This window comes from Empidonax traillii, unplaced genomic scaffold (assembly GCF_003031625.1).
Source record: "Empidonax traillii isolate 1590-97213 ecotype Southwest subspecies unplaced genomic scaffold, ASM303162v1 scaffold171:size1303362, whole genome shotgun sequence".
In the NCBI taxonomy this organism is placed as follows: Eukaryota; Metazoa; Chordata; class Aves; order Passeriformes; family Tyrannidae; genus Empidonax; species Empidonax traillii.
The window spans coordinates 474,261-480,260 of record NW_020955364.1 but is presented as its reverse complement, the minus strand read 5'-3'; the positions used below and the strand labels follow the sequence as shown (position 1 = coordinate 480,260).

Here is a 6,000-nt window from a genome sequence, read left to right as displayed (position 1 = left end):
AAAAAAAAAAAAAAAAAAAAAAAAAAAAAAAAAAAAAAAAAAAAAAAAAAAAAAAAAAAAAAAAAAAAAAAAAAAAAAAAAAAAAAAAAAAAAAAAAAAAAAAAAAAAAAAAAAAAAAAAAAAAAAAAAAAAGCTCAAAGATAATAATGAGGTCAGAGAAACAAGGAGTACTAAAAAGTGCAAGAGACGAAATTCAAGGAAAATTTATCTTGCCAAAGAACTCCCCAGAAAGCACTGACTGGATATATTTATATCTTTCATAATGTACTGAATGTATATAAAAATAAATACCACAAGACAGAGTAACAGAAAAGGGACCAAATCATTGCATCACCTAGCAACGGAACATTAACCTACCTTTTATGCTGATTTTTTATGGCTGGTTTCAGACATCTCCATTTTCTCTATGCAGTACAATCCATCTTATTGAGAGTTTCCAGCCCTGCAAACCTGCAGTGTGTGCGCTGCATCATTAACCGGAGCGACTGATCTCAGGTCTGAGCACTCGAGTGAGACTACTCTGCATGTGAGCAGCTCCTTCTTACGGAGCACGTTGTGTCATCCTGCTCTCGCTATTTCTCCTCTGCTTGTTTTTAAGGAACTGCCTGCTCTTTCTTCCCCCCACCCTCCAGTATCTTGTCTGCCAGGAGACTTGTTGGAAGCAAACGAGGGTGTCTCTTGATCTCAGTTCCAGCCTCCCTATGAAACAGGCAGGTTCCAGTCTGAATCAAAGACTTGGCTTTAGAGAACACCTCCAGCTGCGTAAGTAAGCTGGCAGAAACACACACACTTAAGGAATATGAGGGAATGCTTAACGGGGACAGGGAATTATGCAGGAGAATATGGACTGAGAAAAACGTCACCAGTGCTATTTTCTTGCATTAGAAAGTCAACTGTTCATCCTCCCTCCCATAAATTTTAGTAATGACATAGAATTGAACCTCTTTCAGGGCAAAAAACGTAATTAATTTTTTAAATCTCCTGATCAGGACATCAAATACCATAAATATCTGACAAGGAGCTGACAGTTTTTTGGTGGTTTTTTTTTGTTTGTTTGGTTTTTTAAAATTCTTTTTCTTTTATTTATGTTACAATGGGTTTGGGTTTCATTTATACATCTGTGGTAGTTTTAATCTAGGCCCCCCTTGGTGACCAGTTTGTAACCAAAGAAGTGGCCATGTTAACCGTATTCCATACGATTTTTACGTAAACCAGGGTATAAATAAGAAGGGAGGAGAGGCCTTCGCTCTCTAGATTAAAACTACTACAAGATCTTACTTTACACACTGTTCAGACATTAGCATTTTCTAAATGCAATTTGTGGAACTGAAAATAAATAGATAGGTAGCATTTGTTCCAAATTCTATTAACTGATCTTACTAATACAAAGTAAATCTATATGCTGGCACTCAAGTCAAACTACACCCTTGAATTGACACAATGTAGTATTCGCATTAAAAAAATAAAGTAGTCAAACCTTCTCCCAACCTTCCCAGCCATTCAATCTTTCTCCCTTTATCACATCATCATATTCATACCAGTAAATGCTTCCAAGGTCAGATGGTGGAATGGGTAGGAAAAACTACTCTATGGCTGAGTTTCAGAGGGTTTTTTGCCTTTGTTGTTGTTTGTTTGTTTTTCTTGTTTGTTTAGTTTGGTCTGGGTTTTTTAAAATTTTTTTAAAGTGGATTTATTTTTCAGCTGTATCAGCTCCCCTGCCAGTTAACTACATATCTACACAAATGTTTGTTCTGAAACAAAGACAATGATGATTGTCTATAATAATACCACTTCTTCCAGTAGCAATGCAGCCACAAACAATTTGTCATACTACAGCCCAAGCCGGTTACTAATCAAATATTCCAATCCAGCACTGCATATTTAATTTAAGTCCTTCTGCTTTTAAACAACTAATAATTTTATTCATCTCTTTTCAGACACCACATTAGAGAAACTATATGGTGGCAAGATATATTTTTCCTAAGAAATAAGAAGTTGAGTGTATTTGAACACAGTTTTTGTGTTGTTGTGTTAAATCTAAGGTATTATTTTTGCCCAATTCTGTAGTGCCATGTTAAAGTCAACATGAATATTCAAGCTGTGCAACTCATGCTTTACTTGGCGTAAACTGGAACTGAGCCAGGTACTCTCTCTATTGTCAAGAAGTGAGAACTAAGAGGGTTGCTGAAAACCATCCAGAATATGAGGGCTACACCTCTACCTTTAACTGAAGACGTGACATTTCTTCCCCATTACAGTCTCCTTATAATGCACCCAGACTGTAGCAGGTGCAGTCTGCACCTCCACATTTGCAGGCCAGCCTGCCAACATTTTTCAGCACAAGCAGTGGAGGAATAAACCTCCCAAGCCTAGAATGATGGTTTGATGTATCCAATATGCTCTACCACATGGCCTTAAATGCTATTTGCATGTGTTGAGTCTCATAAATGAACTTGCCTGCTTAACCCTGTAGCCCCAAACCACTTCATTCATTCACATTTTAGTATTCCTTCACTGCTGTGTGAGCTTTTCACGATGGAGAGAACCCTTGATGAGTGAGTTACACAGTTACCCTTTTCTAACAACAGTGTGATAAAAGACAAAACTGCTCTCAAAAGCACAGCCTCTAGAATCCAGATCCAAGATCCATCCTGCCCGCCATGGAACATCTTGTGCCAAGGGAAGGCTGTTTCCATTGCTGTGTGACACTTGAGCAGTCAGCAGCGGGAGAGCTTCCTTGCTGCACTCCATAAAATGTTTCCTTCTTGTTAAGGTTGTGAGGGCAGCAAGAACATTTTGAGTTTATGCTGTTCTGTACACAGAACATTAAAGTCAGAACAAACCCCATCACACAAGCAAACTGGTTACTGAGAAGTATCAGAGGAGGAATCCGGACTTTGTTGGTGAAATGAATCACACAGGTGACTCCTGCATTGCAGCAGGAAGGGGTGGATGAACCATGAGAAAGCACTGAAATGTCAGTGGTAAAGGGGGATTCGTGTCACGTGCTGATTATTCACTATAAATCCTCTGTACTGCTGGACACAGTTTGCCACACCAGTTCTCTATAACTGTATGATAGAAGCAAGTAAGAACTAATAATCTGTAACTCTGAAGAGACGCAATAGATTGTGTCACTAAAACCTTGATTTAAGAGAAGGATGTTAGTCACCCAGAAATACCACATTGGTTTGTTCTATCCCTTGCCCTAAACTTGTTCCTTGAAAAGAAATTTTTTTTCTCTTTGATAGTTTTATTTCCTCCTTTTATTTTTTATTTGTTATTTTTAATAACCATCTGGTTCACTGAAATCTACCAGAAACAGTTTGAAAGCTGATTTATATTTTGCTCATATGTAAATTTTGTTTACTCATGTAAGTTAATGCCTTTATTTTGAAACAACATTAAGCTGTGCTTTGGAGTGCTGATATTTATTTGTCACCTCTGTTTGGGTATACAGGGTGACTGGTCCTATGAAACAGAGCAGACTATTTCTGAGGCAATTTAAAAAAAAAAATCATCTCTTTCAATTGAATAAAACCAACGGAAGAGCTAATACATTAAATTATTAAACTGTAAAATAGTTTCTGTACTCACTAGACTTGAAAAGCATGTCAGTTCTGCCTCACACCCACTTTTCCTCTGTTTTTCTCTCATTTTTGATGTTATACTGAAGTTCATGAAAAGCACAGTAAAAAATTAGTTCTATGATGAGAATGTAAATTTCTCCTAGTTTAAGCTATTTTCATACAGGGCATTAAATTAAAATTTCATGCACAGGATATGAGGTCACTCAAAAATACCTGAACATTGAGCTTAAATAATCTCCTTCTATCCAAAGGCAAGACTGCTGTTTGGGAAGCATGTCCTCACTGTAACAGAAAGCTAAGGACCTGTACTAGAGCTGCCAGGGAAAACTTCTCCCTATGACATATGCAAAAAGCTGCTCTCACACAAAGCACAGACGCACTGAATGACAACAATGGAAATGAAGTTCCTTCCCCTCCTCTAACATTTTTCCTTTCACTACAACTTTGCTCCAGGGTAAAAATTCATGTGCCATTCACAGAAAACCCCCTCCCCTCTCCGGTGCTCCAGAGGATTTGGTAAGGACCAGAGCAGCATGAACTGCTGCAGATTTTTAAGCTGCAAGTGTTCTGAAGCTGTTCTGAATGCAGAAGATCTGTGGCAGAGGACCACAGGAAGGTCCAGGCTCTCCCAAGCTGCTCCCATCAGCGCAGCCCATTTCAGAGCTGACCCTCAGGGCAGCACTGGTGGGCTCTCCCAGACTGGCAGTGCACTTTGGCTCTTGCTGACCCTGCTTTGTTACCCTTCTTTTACAGAGAACACCATCTACCCACTCACGTCAAACCCATTTGAATGCCTGGATACAAAAACAACAAATATTATTAGCAAATATTGACATACTTCAAAGAACTGGGAATTAATGTCCTGTATTTACCCATTCCCGACAGCAACTAGGGCAGAGCTAGTATCAATAAGGGATGCAAGCAAACTATACTTAGAGAACAGAAATAAGATCATTTATTTGTGTTTGACCTTTCCTTAAGTCATGGAACCCCTCAAAATAAAGTCAGGGAGCTTTAACCCCTAAAGTGTACTTCGATTTTAATAAAAAACCAGAAATTAAGACATAAGACACATATATCAGTTTTCATGAGGAATAACTGCTTCTTCCTTTTGGTTTTAAGAATTCTGATGAAATGCAAATGTCGCAGCACCAAAATAAGCTTCAACTTTTGGTTCTCACGACCCTGTGCCTGTTCATGCCCCAAGAGGACCCAGTAGATTACAAATGAGAGGGGAATAAAAAGGGAGGGCAGTATTTTGAATTCATCTAGATTCAGAGATACCTGGAACCTTGACAATGAAAAAGCATGGCAGTGTTTTCCAAAATATTGCAACTTTAAGACAATAAAAAGCACGTTTTTATTTTTAAAGACTCATCTCTGCTTATCTACATAATCACTCATGCTTAAGTCACCTAAAAATACTTCACGAGTCAGTAGACAACAGAGAGCTGAATTAAAAGATTACGTTCTGGTGGCACTTATCCGTGTTAAGCTGTGAAAGTACGTAAACACATAACCCGCACACAGACAATGGCTGAAAAATCTCCCTGAACCTTTCAAAAAGATGAAACCTGGGTCCCTCCATAGTATCAACTAAGAACCTCTCTGTGAGAAAAAACATGCAGCTGGAAATGCTGACTGCAGTCAAAACCTTTTGCGTTTTGCAACACTCTGTTTCTCCTGCAAAGCCTCCAGCTTCCTCTGGTGACTCTTTTCTTGGGGTGGCCCTGAACTACACAGATGAGGGGGAGACAACTACACTCTTCATGCAGATCTACACAGTCATAGGGTAGAAGAAGCAAGTTTTTTATGTAACTTTTTTTTTTTTTTAAACCCCACTGACTCGTACCAACCTGGAAAGCACTATCTGGAGTAACAGGGGTTACTCTCAGCAATCTTCAAGAGCCCTCCTCGGTCACTGGCACAACGTGTGACAGAGAGCAGGGAAAACTTATCGATGCCAAGGCACATGAAAAGCCTTCGTGATTTATGGCAGTTTGATTATTCTGAGAAATGTCATGGCCAAAGCAGCTGCCTCCTGGGTTTTGCTGGAGGATCAGAGGCTGCGATGGTGGGCAAACCAGATGATCGACACGGGGCAACTGCTGGACTGTACAGACATTTACAGAACAACCCATCCCGTGAATGGCAGCATGCAGCCAAACCTTTTTATAGCCCAAACCCCTGCAGTTCCTCTCTCTTCACCCCAAATCCTGACCTTTATCACCACCGACAGCTCCGTGTAGACCCCATTTAGGACCATCACCATGCACTGACCATACGGACTTGCAGCTCAACGCCCTCTGTAACTCATAAGTGGGGAATGGGAAACCTGGCCAACAGCTAATCTCAGTAGGATATTTGTAACTGGACGCTTGGGGAAAAGATGAAATTGTGCCAGGTCTTC

The 6,000-nt window shown here is 39.5% G+C and overlaps 1 protein-coding gene across 6 annotated transcripts in view; it reads right to left on the bottom strand.

Moving 5' to 3' along the window:
• Positions 1 to 6,000, bottom strand: part of ADD3 (adducin 3) — a 100,002-nt gene that overhangs the window by 30,897 nt on the left and 63,105 nt on the right. The window contains exon 1 of one of the 6 annotated variants that reach the window (XM_027885732.1): positions 358 to 676. The exons of the other annotated variants lie outside the window; for them this stretch is intronic. The gene's annotated coding sequence lies outside the window, so the exon portion shown is untranslated. Of the gene's footprint in view, positions 1 to 357; positions 677 to 6,000 lie in introns of those variants that run through there. 6 annotated transcript variants of the gene reach the window in all.